Genomic DNA, 16475 nt, shown 5'->3' on the forward strand with positions numbered 1-16475 from the left:
AACAATGCTAGGTTAAGTAAGCCCTTGCTAGGATTAGATTGGTGTTGGGTTTATGCACATTAAATTTATGTGAGGCTAAAATTGTGTGTGTGTGTGTGTGTGTGTGTGTGTGTGTGTGTGTGTGTGTGACCTGTTCTGTGAGGGTGCATGTCTTCTAGAAATGTCTCTCTGTAGATGGTCAGTTCACTGGGAAATGGGAGGAGCAGAGAGGTCCAGGCAATCTCTTCTCTTCTTGCCGCCCAGGGGCTTTACCCCTGGACAGAGAGGGAGCAATCCTTAAATTGAGATGATTTGCTATTTTAGGCTTCTGGATTGGGGAACGATTTGAAAAAGGTCCTAAGTAAAAGGGTGAGGTACTTTCAAGTGCTAACACATATTCTCCCATTGCATAAATTAGTGAGATATTAGTATAGATTGATCCAACCCCCTTGACATTTGTCTCATTTCCTCACCTTCCAGAACCACAGACTTTCTTCTGGCATCCATTTAGACACTTATGTAATCCTCACTTAAAAAAACTCTTTTTGTTATTCTGAAATTGACAAAACATCAACAAACATAAACCTTAGAGAACAGAAAAAGAGATTTGAACTAAGTACAGCTTGATTTTTTTTTTAATAATTCCAGTTTAACACGGTAGTCCCAACATTACTTTTCTTTAATTTGCCCCCTTCTGAATCCCTTCCACTCTTGTGTATTTTCAAATTATTCAATGATGCTTTTTTCTTTCTTTTCTTCCTTTTTTAAACTCTCACTATCATTATTCCCTAACTCTCCCTAAATTCCTTCCTTCTTTCCCTTCATCTCCCCCTACAGAAGTCCTCCTTAGTAACAAACAAACGCAGTCACACCAAACCAGTTCATCCACTGGTTGTGCCTGAAACTGTATGTCTCAGCCTGCACCTCTCACCATCACCTCTCTGAGAAACAAGGTGGGGAACACGAGTCAGCAACAGCCTTCTGGAATCTTGTTGGTTCTTGTGTTCATTTACATTTTCCAGTTTTTTTTCACAACAGTTTTCCTTTACAATGTTTTTGTCAATGTAGAAATTGTTCTCCTTTGTTCTGCTCACTCCACTTTCTGTTACTTCATACAAGTCCTTACAGGTTTCTCTGAGTATGTCACTTTCATAATTTCTTATGGTACAGTATTTCATTACCATAAGATGTTAGCCAGAAGGGACCTTTGAATCAAATCCCCTCATTTTACAAACAAAGAAACTGAGTCTAATAGGTTAAATAACTATTATAAAAATGAAATCAAATATACAGAGGAATCAATTTAATGTGTACATACATGCAGATGCATATGTTCCCAATCAAAGCAGAAAAGGAGCAGGTAGGAATAGGTCTGGTCTGAGCTTACCAGGTGGGTGGATGAAGAGATGGCAGTTTCTGACAGTTGCTATACAAAGTTTATCTCAAGGCACTTGACTCAAGCTTCAATACTGTAATTCTAACCAACTTGAGAGCAAAAAGAGAAGAGACAGTAAGGCCATGTTTTGAACCACAGTTGAAAGACTTCAATACCCTTATTCTGGCTAAGAGATGTAATGCAGATTTGTAGGATTGGGGAAGCTGCACAATCAGCAGGCACCAGGCTTGGGACATTGGCAAACAGCACCCACAGAGTCTTCAGTTAGGGCACTTGGGAGCCACTATTCAATCAGACCAAGGAATAAAAATCAACAATTCTGTAAGCAGTATATAATCTCTTATACTTTACCCAAAAGAGTAAATACACAGGTAACATTTATTTCTCCTCTGCCACCCAGGGTGTGTTTTATAACTTTATAAAAATAGCAAGTATTAATGAACACTTAATTGTTTTTCACCTGACATAGCTGATAAGTGTCCAAAGCAGGATTTGAACTCAAATCTCATGATTTGTTTTAGCGATTCCCCAATTTGTGGGCGCTCATTTTGTTTCCCTTCCTATAATTCCTAGCACAACAAAAAGTGCTGCTAGAAATATTTTCACACAACTGATTTCATTTTGATGTCTTTGAGGCATAGGTCAAGTAGTAATATCATTGGGTCAAACAAAGGATATGCAGAATTTATTGACTTTTTGTAAGCAGATACAAATTTCTTTTCTGAATGGTTAGACCAATTCATAGCTTTACCAAAAGGGAGTTGGTGTACTTCCTATAATCCCTCTAACAATTGCCAATTTCCTTTTTTTCCTCATATTTTCTAGTATATATGGTATGAAATGGAATCATAGACTTGCTTTTAATGTGCATTTCCCTTATTATTAGTGATTTGGAGCACTTTGTCATGCAATTGTTGATAGCTTAGATTTCTTCCCTAAGAACTGCCTTTTCATATGCTTTGGCCATTTATTGGGAAATGGCTTTTGTTCTTATATATTTTATTAGTGTTTTTATATACATATATACTATATATGATATTTGATCTTTATCAGATAACCTTGTTGCAGATTCCCCTCCCCCCGACCCCACCACTTAACTGTTTCCATTCCAATTTATTAATTTTATCTGCTGTGCCCCTTTCCATCTCTTATTCGGTCAATTTTGCCCTTCCACAACTGTGAAAGATGTCTCCTTCCCTGGCCTTTTGCTTTATCGATGCGACTGTTTATATTTTTATTTGAAGCTTGTTGTGGTCTATGAAGTGATAAGCTAGTCTAAATCTAACTCATGCCAGAATGCATTCCAGGTTTCCCATGGGGTTTTGTACCAAATGGTGAGTCCTTGCCTCAGTAGCTAGGTCTTGTGTACCTATTCTGTTCATTGACCAGCTTTTCTACTTTGATTAAATAGCACTAGTTAGGTGGTATACTATATAGAGTGCTGGGCTTGGAGTCAAAAAGATCTGAGTTCAAATCCAGTCCTGAGGCTAGCACCCTGGGTAAGTCACTTAAGCTCTGTTTGCCTCAGTTTCTTCATCTGTAAAATGAGCTGGAGAAAGAAATGGTAAGCCACTCTAGATATCATTGCCAAGAAAACCCCACATAGGGTCATGAAGAATCAGACACAACTGAAATGACTCTTCAAGAATAAACTTAACACAGTACTTGGAACATAGTAGACACTTAACAAATACTTGTTTCCTTCTAGTCTTATTGCTTTGTAATATAGTCTGAGATTTGGCACTTTTAAGTTCTCTTCCTTCCCACTTAAAACAATTTGTAAGGTCCATTACATTAACTATTGGTTTTATTGGCATATAATTGAACAAAATAAACAATCACTGAATGGTTGTTGCTTCATACAAACTGAGACATGGGAAAAACCTTAGCTTAAAAAGGCCAATATCTAACTTTTAAAATATTCTATCCAGTTACTTAACTCATTCAGCATTTTGTAAGATTCAGTAAGAAGGGGAGAACAGGAAGCATTTCCTTTAAGATGATGACTTCAGGGAACGAGCAAAGATGCTGAGAGATGTGAGAGTCACCAAGATCACATTGACATGGCAATAGGCAGAGATGGGGCCCTTGATGATATGCAGAGGGAAGGATCCCTCTTTGCCACTTGCCAAAACTTCTATGACCAACTGGCTTCAAATTCAATATTATGGCTTCTGTATCAAAGAGACTTCTCCTGCACTAGGGAGAGAAAGATAGACAAACTCTCTCTCTCTCTCTTTCCCTCCCTCCCCCCCCCCACCATATGTGTGTGTGTGTGTGTGTGTGTGTGTGTGTGTGTATGTGTGAAAGACTGGGCTAGATTATAAAGCCTCCAGGAACTGTAATACTGTTTTTGAAAAGCCTGTCCTGTCCCATATGAATTTATGGAATTATGGATCTACAATTACAATTAAAGTACTAGAGACAACCTCAGCTGACTGGAGGTGGGGAGAAAGACAAAATCTTGCAATTCCTCTCCCCTACCCTCATTACCCCCATGAGGATGCAATAAAAGAAAGAGATGGGAATTGATCTTCCTAAATGAGAGGAAAGAGGGAGGGGAAAAAAAGAAGGGAGGGAGGGAGAGAGAGACAGAGACAGAAAGAGATAGAGTGACAGAGTTTTCCTCTTCAGTCAAGCCCTCTACCATTGTTAGACTTGAAACAATGCATCGTTGGGCTGTGCTTTCTAATCCACTCTGCTGCCTTTCTCCATTTATGGGTGAGTTCATTCCATTTATACTTATTGCTATTATTGCTAATTGTATGTTTTCCTATAACATCTCATATTTTTTCCTCCACACTCTACTATATATAAAGAAGGGGATGAAAAAAAAGAGAAGGAATCTGATCAAGACTAGTAGTTTTTATTTTCTGCCCCTTCTCTCTTCACTTAGCCAAGAATCTGGTTGCTGGTTCTTACAGTTTGTTCACTCTTTTAAATTCCTAATTTATAACTAATCCTCCAAAATTGAAATTTATTTTGCTTATGACAATTCCTTCTCTGACTACTCCCTCTTAAACTGATCTCTCCCTTCTCCTGTCCCTGTCTGTTTCTCTGAAGAGTTTGTTGTATTTCTACACCATACTCTGTGTGCATGTGTGTGTTTAACTTTTGTCCAGTTAAGATAAAAGTGAGATCATGACATATCTTGTTTCCTCTTCTTATCTACCACTCCATTTGTGTGAAAGAGTAAATTCCATCCCCTGCTTCCTCATTTCTTTCCCAATTTATTCTTTCCCTCTCCCTTTTCTCCCTTCTCTTAATGCCAGTAGGGGACTCTTATCTCTTTCTCCCCTACTAGAATGTAAGCACTTCATTGTTTAATCCTTTTCAATTACCCAAACATATTTGCTTTTCTAGGTTTCACTTAATTCTTGTATTTGCATTCCAAAGCTTCTACTAAAGTTCTGATTCTTTTTTTTTTAAGCAAGATTGCTTGAATGGGGTGGAGCCAAGATGGCAGAATAGAGAAAGCAAGCAGCTGAATTCTCCCAACATTCCCCTCCAAATAACACTTCATATCAAATTCAGGAGTGGCAGAGGCAACAAAAGGTCAGAGTGAGACATTCTTCCAGCCCAAGACAATGCAGGAGATCTGTGACATGGGGGAGGAGGCTGGCTTAAAGCCTATGTGGAGGAAACATCAGTGGTGGGACTACGTGGTGGAGACAGAAGCAGCAGTAGTTTCAGGAGCTCTCAAGCCAAAGATTATAAAGGAGCCTGGAAACTGGTCAGAAAGAGATTCCAGGATATACTTGTGCTAGCACTGGGCATAGGACCAGATACTGTTTGGCAACTTCGTTGTCTATACCCATTTTGTGGTCATAGTTCAAGAGCAGAAAGGAGTATATTCAGTAAAGAAGGAGTGGGAGCTCTGAGGGGAAGTATCACTTTTGGCCTCAAGGGATCAGGGACCCTGAGGAACAGTATCATTTCTTGTCCCAGTGGAAAAGTTGCCCTGAGGATCAGTATTGATTGCAATCCTTGATGGCCCTAAAGAGTAGTATCTGTTGTAATAACCAAGGGATGGGGCAGCAGAGCTTAAGGGAAACTTTGACATATAAGATACAGGAAAAATAGAAGGTAAACATTAAATACCAACTATAAGGGACTCAATAAGGTCAAATTGTTTACTTTGTATATGTGAAAATATTAGCAGTATTCTTATGATTGTCATCATTATTTGGGTAGTTTGAAAGAAAAGCATGGGCTGAGCTGAGTATAAGAAGATAAAATAAAGGACAGGAGTAGAATTTAGTATGTAAAACAAGTAAGGACAGTAATCATGATCTCAGATAAAGTTAAAGTTAAAATAGATTTCATCAAAAGTAAAAATAGAGAAACTACACTATGTGTCAACAATATTTGTATACCTGCCAAAACAGACACAGGAACTATATGAACATAAATATAAAACACTTTTTATACAAATAAGTCCAGATCTAAATAAAAGAAATAATATTTATTATTCATGGGTAGGTAAAGCCAATTTTTTTTAGCCAATTAATTTTTAAAATGACAATTTTACCTAACTAATCCATTTATTCAAGGTCATCCCAATTAAATTACTTAAAAACTGTTTTACTGAGTTAGAAAAAGTACTAACAAAGTTCCTTTGGAAGAACAAAAGGTCAAGAACTTCAAAGAAACCAGGAAAAAAGATGTAAAGGAAGTACATTCAGCAGTCTCAGAACTTAAACTGTATTATAAGGTGAGAGCATTGTTGAAGTATGAAAAGGATTATTTAGTATTTTTTTTTGTATAAACAAAACCTATGTAGCCAAGAATAGAAGGGATGCAGAAAACTGGGGGAAAAAGTTTCATTAGACAATCTCTCAGGATGTGATTGGGTTAGAATATTGCTGTGGTATAGGAAACTATGAGCTGGTTAATTTAGAAAAATGGGGAAGGACTTAGACTTATGAAGGAAGATACTATCTACCTTCAGAGAAACAGATAATAGAAGTAAATAAATATGGTAAGGTCTTACATATGTGTATAAGTGCACATGTGTACATATGTGTATGTTTATAGAGATCTATGTATGTGTATATATATATCCATGCTTAATTGTAGACTTCTTTAGGGTGGGAGGAAGGGGAAAAATAAAATAAAAAGTACATGGCAGTGAAAGAAAACCAACAAGGAAGCAAAGAAAAGTTGGGCAGCTTTGAACACAACATGTAGTACTTATTATATAGGTTTTCTTGAAATGGAAATTTATTGAATCTTTTCTTGTGGTCTACTGTGTGCAAGATTTTTTTTTTTCCTTTTCTCATTTTATATTTGAGTTTAAAATTTAAAAAAATTTACCAAAAAAAATTTTTTGGCCTACCTGAAAGCCACAATCAAAAATGTGCCTAGACATCATCTTTCAAGACATTATCAAGGAAAGCTGCCCTAACATTCTGGAACTAGATGGTAAAATATGAATGGAAAGAAACCACTGATCATCTTTTGAAAGAGATCCCAAAATGAAAACTGCCAGGAATATTATAGCCAAATTCCAGAGCTCCCAGGTCAAGGAGAAAGTATTGCAAGCAGCCAGAAAGAAACAATTCAAGTATTGTGGAGTCACAATCAGGATAACATAAGATTTAGCATCTTCTACATTAAAGGACTGGAGAACTTGGAATATGATATTCTGGAAGTCAAAGGAGCTAGGATTGCAACAAGAATTACCTACCCAGTAAAACTGATCATAATCCTTCAGGGGAAAAAATGGATATTCAATGAAATAGAGGACTTTCAAGCATTCCTGATGAAAAGACCAAAGCTGAATAGAAAATTAAACATGGAAATACAAGACTAGAGAGAAGCATTAAAAGCAGGAAAGAGAAATCATAATGGACTTAATAAGGTTAAACTGTTTACATTCCTACATGGGAAGATGATACTTGTAACTCATAAGAACCTTCTCATTATTAGGGCAGTTAGAAGGAGTGTATATAGACACAGATGTGAGTTGAATATGACAGGTTGATATCTAAAAAAATAAAATTAAAGGGTGAGAAAGATAAATGCACTGGGAGAAAGGGAAAGGGTGGGGTAGAATGGGGTAGGTTATCTCACATAAAAGAGGCAAGAAAGAGCTTTTACAGTTCTAGCTTTAAATCCTGGTTTGGCTACTTTCTAGTATTTGGCCTCGAGCTAGTCTTTGGGACTCAGTTTACTCATCTGTAAAATGAGGTGCTTAGATGAAGTAATTTAAAAACTTTAGAATCTTTGAAATGGGCCTCTCAATTAATTGACAGAAGAAAGATTAAAAGCTTGTTGATATGTTTTTATCCTGTGTGTCTTAGTTCCCTGTGTCTAGCTTTCCCCTATCAATTAAAAATCCTCTGGTATGCTGAAATTTCTCCTCCTTTTTCTAGATTTCCCCTAGGGCCCTTTATAGGTCTCGACATATAAGGAGTATTGTTGCAATGGTATGCCTGGCTAGGATTTAGGGTTAAGAGCTCATTTTAGAAACCAGAAGCATGACTAAGAATTCTGACAGCTGGGGAGAAAAATTATTGGGGTGGAAGAATGAGGTTCTAAGGTATAACCATTTCTCTGTGTGGTGAGGTGGATTGGAGAGAGAAATTGTGGGAGTTAGGGAAGAAGAGGAGCTGGGAAGGCAGGGTGTTTGAAGGGAGAAGTAAGGATGAAGAGCTGCTGAACTTCCTAGGGAGGAGAGGTGAATAGTCTGGAAGTCCATAAATGACAGCAGTTAGGACTGGACAGAATGGAGTGACCTAAAGAAAGGGAAGAGGTTACTGATGGAAGAGGGAGTGTCTCAGCGTAGCTGTGGAGAGCAAGGTTTATGCTGACTCCCTCCTCCTCTGGACTCTGTGAGTAAGGGTGGAGCACCCAGCGGCATTTTTAAGAGAAAGGTTTTTTTGTGAGCCCCAGGAGGTGGAAGGAACATGAGAGGGAGATACTTAGGATGAAGAGAAGTCTTCTTCCTGTTAGATGATGCAATGGCAAGTTCATAAGATAAGAGATTTAGGGCTGGAAGGGCCCTCAGGGGCCAAGTATTCCACTCTCTCATGTTATGGAGGAGAAAGCTGTAGCTCAGAAAGGTTAAGTGGTCACACAGCTATTAAGGGTCAGAGGAGGTATCTGAAGCCAGGGCTTCTTGACTCCAAGCTTAGCAGTCTGTCTACTATGATAGGAATGGCTAGATTTAGAGAGTGGTTTAAGGTTTACAAAGTACTTTGCAAACATCTCATTTTATCCTCACAGCAACCCTGGGAGGTAGGTGCCGTTATCATCTCCACTTTATAACTGAGACAGAGGTTATGTGACTTGTCCAAGATAACACAGCTGTTAAGTATCTGAGACTAGATTTGAACTCAGATCTTCCTGACCCCGGGTCAGGCCCTCTATCTATTGCTCCACCTAGCTGCCTCTGTAGATAAATCAATCAGCAAACATTTATTAAGTGCCTACTATGTCCTGGGAGCAGCTAGGTGGCATAGTGGACAGAGTGCAGGCCTGGAGTCAGGAAGGCTCATCTTCCTGAATTCAAATCCGGCCTCAGATAGTTACTAGAGGTGTGACCCTGGGCAAGTCGCTTCACCCTGTTTGCCTCAGTTTCCTCATTTGTAAAATGAGCTGAAGAAGGAAATGGCAAACCACTCTAGTATCTCTGACAAGAAAACCCCAAAATGGGGTCACAAAGAGTTAGAAACGACTGTGCAGCAACAACAATAAACAACATGCAGATACGTGCTAAGCATACAAAAAAAAAAAGACAAAAGGCAGTCCCTGCCTTGACCGGAGCTTACAATAGAATGGAGGAGACAATGTGCATACAAGCACATACAAACCCAACTGTATTCAGGATAAGTAGGAAACGTAGTACTGTTTCTTTTGGAACCTGTTGGATTTAGGATCAGAGAACACCTGGTTCAAATACCACCTCTAAGAGTCGCTTACTATTGCTGTTCTCCTTCTTTTTTTGATGGGGGAAGGCAGGGCAATCGGGGTTAAGTGACTTGCCCAAGGGCACACAGGTAGTGTGTCAAGTGTCTGAGATTGGATTTGAACTCAGGTCCTCCAGACTCCAGGGCCGGTGGTCTACTCACTGTGCCGCCTAGCTGCCCCTGTTATTACTGTTATTGTCACCTAAATTCTCCGAGCCTTACTTTCCTCATCCGTAAAACTGGGATAATGAGTTGCCTTCAGTGCCAACCTCACAGGATTATTATGAGGATTAGATGAACCAACATGTAAAAAAGTATGTTTTTAAAACCTTGAAGATAGTTGTTGTGATGACCAAATCAGATAATATTTGTTAAAAAACAAACCCCAAACACTTGGCACAGTGCCTGGCACATGGTAGATACTTTATAAATGTCTAGTCCCTTCCCCTTGTCTCCCCTTCCATATATGTGTATACTTGTATCACATATCTCTATCTCAATCACTGTCTTTATCTCTGCCTCTCTATCTCATCTCTATCTCTGTAACAATGTTTTGTGTATTTTTGAGAGGTAGTATGCTATAGTGCTGGTGGCACCATGGATAGAGCATTGGGCCTGGAGTCAGGAAGACCCAAGTTCAAATCCAGCCTAGCTTTGTGACCCTGGGCAAGTCACTTACCCTTTGATTGCCTGACAAAATGGATCTGCTGGATCCCCTGGAGAAGGAAATGGCAAACCACTCCAGCATCTTTGCTATGAAAACTCAACATCAGGCCCTGAAGGGTAAGACATGACTGAAATGACTGAACAAAAAATAACAAAATGCCATAGTGTGAAGTATTTGTTGGACTTGGAGACAGGAAAGGCCTGGGTTATAATCTTAACTCAGACAAGAACCAAAGAGCACCCCAGTGTAGAGAGGGTAACAGGGTGGGGAGTGTGTACAGGAAAGCCTGAGGTCCTCTGGTTTGGGGGGGCCTTAGACCTTGGGAAAAAACTTGTGCCATAAGGAGGCTCAGAGAAGAACAAGTGGGGTTCTGTCCCGGTCCATGCATCTCCTCCCAAACCCAGCAGGGATTTTGGGATGGTTGGACTGTTCCTCTTGCCACCAGAATCAGAGGGTAGTCCTAATACCTGCCCCAGAGGGTTATTCTGAGCCTTACATAAGATAATGTCTGGAAGATGATTTGTAGGTTTTTAAGGGGTCTGACCTCGACCTGTGATTTCATTGTTACAGGGAAGTCCTCTGTCAATGAAGGACCTTCTTTGCAACTGAATGTCCTAGAGGGTTGCCTTGAGCATGGACTAGCCAGGAGAGCTAGTAGGAGCAGAAGAAAAGGGGTCTGGAAAACAGCCGTGGCAGCAGATGATAAGAGCAAAGTTCAGCCCCTCCCTGCTTCCTGGGGGGCGCTGCCTGTGGAGGCTCCGGTCAGACCACATTTCTTTCCATTTCCCCCTCCAACTTGAGAAAAGAAGGGGTGAGAGGTGGAGAGGGTTGGAAAAATGGACCAGAGCTTGCCACTGGATGCCTCTTTCCTTTTAATGCTTATCCATGTTTGTATGCTGTTTGAAACTTGTATTAAATAAAGTTGTTGTGTCGTATTCAACTCTTCATGACTCCACTTAGGATTTTCTTGGCAAGGATACTGCAGTGGTTTGCCATTTCCTTCTCTGGCTCATTTTACAGATGAGGAAACTGAGGCAAATAGGGTAAAGTGACTTGCCCAGGGTGACATAGCTATGAAGTGTCTGAGGCCAGATTTGAACTCATAAAGACGAATCTTCCTGACTCTGGGGCCATACTCCATCCGCTGTGCCATTTAACTGCCCTCATCAAATAAAGTACATAGTCACTAACTATGATTGGTGTTTGAGCTTGTAACTGTGCAGTTAAAGACTAATAAAGAACAGGGAAACTAACTCACAGGAAGAATAAATTTTTCCCAGCTCAGGTTGGGGTGGATGAGTTGATTGAAGTGAATTTAGAAATATAGATGAACAATAACTTAATGATAATTAATAATTAATAATAAACAACAATAACTTAACAATATATCTTAGATTGCCTTTTTGAACCCAGAGGAATACTTATAGGAAAGTGAATCTGCAAGCAATGAGGAAAGGGTGTCTGGGCTGGTTGTATCCAGACACACTTTGTGTGTATAAAATGCTTTAAAATTCACAAAGTGCTTTATGTCCATCTCATTTGATTGTCACAACAGTCCTGTTGGATGGGAACTACAGACAGTTTTCTCTTTTTCATATGAGGAAACTAAAACTCAGAATTCCACTGCTAGTAAATATAAGAGGAGGGGAGGTTCCCCACATAGATGAAGGACCTTGTGTGGATACAGGAAGGTGATCTAACGAAGCTAAGTGCCAAGAGTAGCAACTCAAAAAGTGTGTCTGGATACAACCAGATATGGTATATGATTGTGATGGAATATTATTGGGCTTTAAGAAAGGATGAGCAGGATGCTTTCAGAAAAACATGTAAAGACTGACATGAGCTGATGCAAAGTGAAATGAGCAGAGCTAGGGGAACATTATACACAGTAACAGAAATATTATATGATGATCTACTATGAATAACAGCTATTCTAAGCAATACAGTGATCTAAGAAAATTCTCTAGGACTCAGGGTGAAAGGTGCTGTCCATCTCCTGAGAAAGAACTGAGCAGATCAAACACACTTTTTCTTTGCTTTACTTTTTTTCTTTCTTTTTCTTGTTTGTGCTTTCTTTCATAGAATGACTTACATGGGATGTGTTTTGCGTAACTGTGTATCTATAATCTATGTCAAATGCTTGCCTTCTCAACAAGGTGAGGGAGAGGAGGGAAGGAAAGAATGTGGAACTCAAAATCTGAAAAAAAAAGTTAAAATTGCTTTTACATGTAATTGGGAAAAAATAAAATATTAAGATTAAAAATTAAAAAAAGAAAAAAAGAATTTTTCTCTGGTTCTGCTGATCCCCAATGTTCTGTGAACCCTAAAGAAAGCAGTTTTCCCTCTCAGCTTTCTTCTTTTTAAGCCAAGAAGATTTTATCCTGCCTTCCTTCCCTTCAGGGAGCCTTGAGAGGGTAAAAGGCTCATGTGTGTGTGTCTCATCCCCCAACCAGAACATCAGCTCCATGAGGGCCAAGAAGGTCAACTCAGCTAAATTTTCTCTCAGTCTCAGCATCTAGCACTGTGCTATGCACACAAGTAGTTGCAGTAAATAGCTGATGAACTGAGAGCATAATTGCTTAGGTTCTTAAATTCTGTTTCTGAGTTCTAAATCTCAATTGAGGGGGATATGATTAGAGCACTCGATTTAGAATCAGGAATATCTGATTGCCTTTCTTTGTGTCCAAGCGCTTAGTACAGTACCTAAAATGTAGTAGCAGCTAATGAATTCTTGTTTACTGACTGATTGAATACCATCTTTGACATTCTAACTACGGGCAAGTCATTTAATGTCTCTGGGTCTCAATTTCTTCATGTATAAACTGAAGGTAATAATAGCTATATAAAGTATATAATGGCTATATAATATATATTAACATGAGGTATATTATATATAGCCATAGATAATGTAACATAATATAATATAATATAATATGATATGATATGATATGATATGATGTGATGTGATGTGATGTGATGTGATGTGATATGATATAATGTAATGTAATGTAATATAATATAATATAATGTAATGTAATGTAATGTAATGTGATATGATATGATATGATATGATATAATGTAATGTAATGTAATATAATATAATATGATATAATATGATATGATATGATATGATATATGATATGATATGATATGATATGATATAATGTAATATAATATAATGTATAATAACCCCATATCATATAACCATAGGGTTATTGGGAGACTTACAAGAGATAATATCCAGAAGATGATTTGCAAGTTTTAAAGAGATCAGGACTTGATCTGTGATTTCATTGTTATAGGGAACTCCCCTGTCAATGAAGGACCTTCTTTGTAAGTGAACATCCTAGAGGGCCTGAGTCAGGAGGGCCCAAAATATAGCCATTAAGTGGAGCTTGGGCAGGGACTTATTGTGGTCTAATCTATGAGCTTCAGAGAGAAATGGGTCAGAAAAGAGAAAGAAAGAAAGAAAGAAAGAAAGAAAGGAAGGAAGGAAGGAAGGAAGGAAGGAAGGAAGGAAGGAAGAAAGAAAAAGAAAGAAAAAAGAAGGAAGGAATCTAGCCAGTAAACACCAAGTTAACTGGGGAGCTTCAGGAGAGCTGAATTACCCCAACTGTGGGTTCCTGTGCTTGTCCTTTGTTTTCAGAGAGGAGCAATCCTCCCCTCCCAGTTCAATTATTTTTTCTCTCTTCTAATTAAAGGGGCCATCTCTTGGCTCACTTCTTTTTTTTTTTTTTTGGAGGGGGGAAGGTAGGGCAATTGGGGTTAAGTGACTTGCCCAAGGTCACACAGCTAGTAAGTATGTCAAGTGTCTGAGGCTGCATTTGATTTCTGGTCCTCCTGACCCCAGGGCCAGTTCTCTACTCACTGTGCCACCTAGCTGCCCCCCTTGACTCACTTCTTAAAGAGGCCTATTCACTGAATGGGCGTTACCTCACTAAAAGTGAGAACCTGAAAAGACCTTAGTCTAAGTGGGCCAGGGTTTCCCAATGCACCCTGGGCCATCTCCAGTTGTCCTGATGAATATCAGGCCACTGGACTCAGATGGCTCTGGAGGAGAAAGTGAGGCTGGTGACCTTGCACAGGCCTCCCTCTCTCAAATCCAAGTCAATTGCAAGTCATGTCATCGTTTTCCTGATGTCATGGTCCTCTTCAAACACGAAGGACAAACACAACCTAGAGGGTTCCCTTAAGCACTGAAAAATGAAGTAACTTGCTGAGGGTCACACAACTAGTAGGTGTTAGAAGTAAGATTTGGAACTTGGGTCTTCTAGGCTTCAAGATCAGCTCTCTCTCAAGCAAACTGGACTACCTCTTTTTAAAAACTTCTATAAATATCTGTTATGATAATTCGTCACATCATCAAAGTTTGTATGAGAATTATAGCTCACACACTAGAGAGCCATTAGTTATTTTGAGTTGTTTTAATAAAAATAATGCCTATTATCCCTGTCTCCAACCTACCTCTTATCTTAGCATTGGAAGGGATTTGAAAGATTCTCTTATCCAAACCACCCATTTTACAGAAAACTAAATGGAATCCCAGAGCAGTCAGTAACTTGCCTAAAGGTGTGGGACTCAAAGCCAAGTCTTTTCCACTTGGGCTTAAACCTTAATTTAAAAAAAAAATTAATTTATTTTTAGTTTTCAACATTCATTTCCACAAGATTTTGAGTTCCAAATTTTCACCCCATCTCTCCCCTAACCCCCACCCCAAGATGGCATGCATTCTGATTACTCCTTCCCCCAGTTTGCCTTCCCTTCTATCACCTCCCCCCATCCCCTTCTCCCTTACTTTCTTGTAGAGCAAGATAGTTTTCTATACTCCATTGCCTATATATCTTATTTCCCAGTTTTAAACATTAGTCTTTAGAAGGACCTAAGTCAAAGCTACATGATTCCCTGCCCCCCCACATTTATTTTTTATTCTTTTGACTCAGCGACTAGAAAAAAGAACACATATGGAATGTTGTGACTGTGGCTGAACTAAGGGGGAGTAGGGAGGAGAGTTCTCAGAGATCAAAAAGGCATTTGTCTGAAGATCTGATGGCCCAAGAGCTCTGAAGTTTTGGAGACCAAGAAACCTGGAGATTTAAAAGGAGAGAATAAGCATTTATATAGCACCTACTATGTGCTATATAACTATACACTTTTATAGTTATTATCTCAGTTTGATCCTCACAACAACCCTGGGAGTCAGGTGCTATTATTATCCCCATTTCACAGTTGGGGAAACTAAGGCAGACAGTGGTAATACAACTTGCTCAGGATCACACAGCTGGTATCAGAGGTTGGATTTGAGCTGAGGGCTGCTTGACCCCAGGGCCAGCATTCTATCTACTGTACCACCAGCTACCTTTGGAGAACCTGACGTTCTCTAAGTTAGAAAGCCTGGAGCTCTGGACAATTGTAGATCTAATGAATGGGGGAACTAGAAACTTGGAGACCTATAGAACTAGATATGTAAAGGCCTGGGGGTAGGGAGATTTGGAGGAATAAAGGCTTAGATATTCCACAGTTTTCTAGGGGGAGGAAAAGGAAATGTGTTCATTCCCAGAAATAGCTCAGCTTGCATAAATTATGTCTCCCTGTTGGTAAGAAAGAAGACAAAGTTAGGATGGGAATAGGTTGTTCCAAGGCCATTTTCCCACAAGCCCCTGGGTATAACTTCTACTGACCTCAGCAAGGGCTCCAGTGCCTGGGGAAAAGGACAACTCAGATTCATTAGAGAGAAGAGGTATATTATGGTAATTAGGGTGGGATTTTTTTTGTTGTCTTCTCTTGGAATGCTAAGGCCATCAAGTGACTTTAAGGAGTCTTGCCTTTATTTGAATGGGGCAGGTAAAATGGACCCTGTTGTCTCTTGTTTTGGAGTGCTTCTCAGCACCAAGGCAATCAAGTGCCTTTGATTGAGTCTTGCTTTTGTTTGTAGGAAGGCCCACACCCTTTTGCTAGTTAGACCATGAGAGGTGTGAAGCCCTCCAGAGGTGTGAAGGACTCTGAACCCAAAGAAGGTTAGCATACTCTGAGGTTAGCATTTTGTTTGGGGCTCACTCATTGGAAGAGTGTCATGTGGAGACTCTGTGTAGCTATTAAGGAGCCCCCTACCCCCACCCCTGGCCTTGAAAACACAGATGTTGGTGACCCTGTCTCTGGTAACTATATATATATATATATATATATATATATATATATATATATATATATATATATATATATATATATATATATATATATATATATATATGTATGTATGTATGTATGTATGTATGTATATATGTATATATGTATGTATACATGTATATACGTATATACGTGTATATGTATATATGCACATATGTATATATGTATACACACATATATATGTGTGTATATATACATATACATATGTGTATATATACACATATATATGTATATATAAGTTTTGGTCAGACAGCTAGAAGCCTGTCTGTTAATTTGTGTTATTTGCTCTGTTTATATTTTCTCTGTTTGTAACTTCTGTTTGTATTTGTTCTGAAGT

Source organism: Trichosurus vulpecula, chromosome 5 (assembly GCF_011100635.1).
Source record: "Trichosurus vulpecula isolate mTriVul1 chromosome 5, mTriVul1.pri, whole genome shotgun sequence".
Lineage (NCBI taxonomy): Eukaryota > Metazoa > Chordata > Mammalia > Diprotodontia > Phalangeridae > Trichosurus > Trichosurus vulpecula.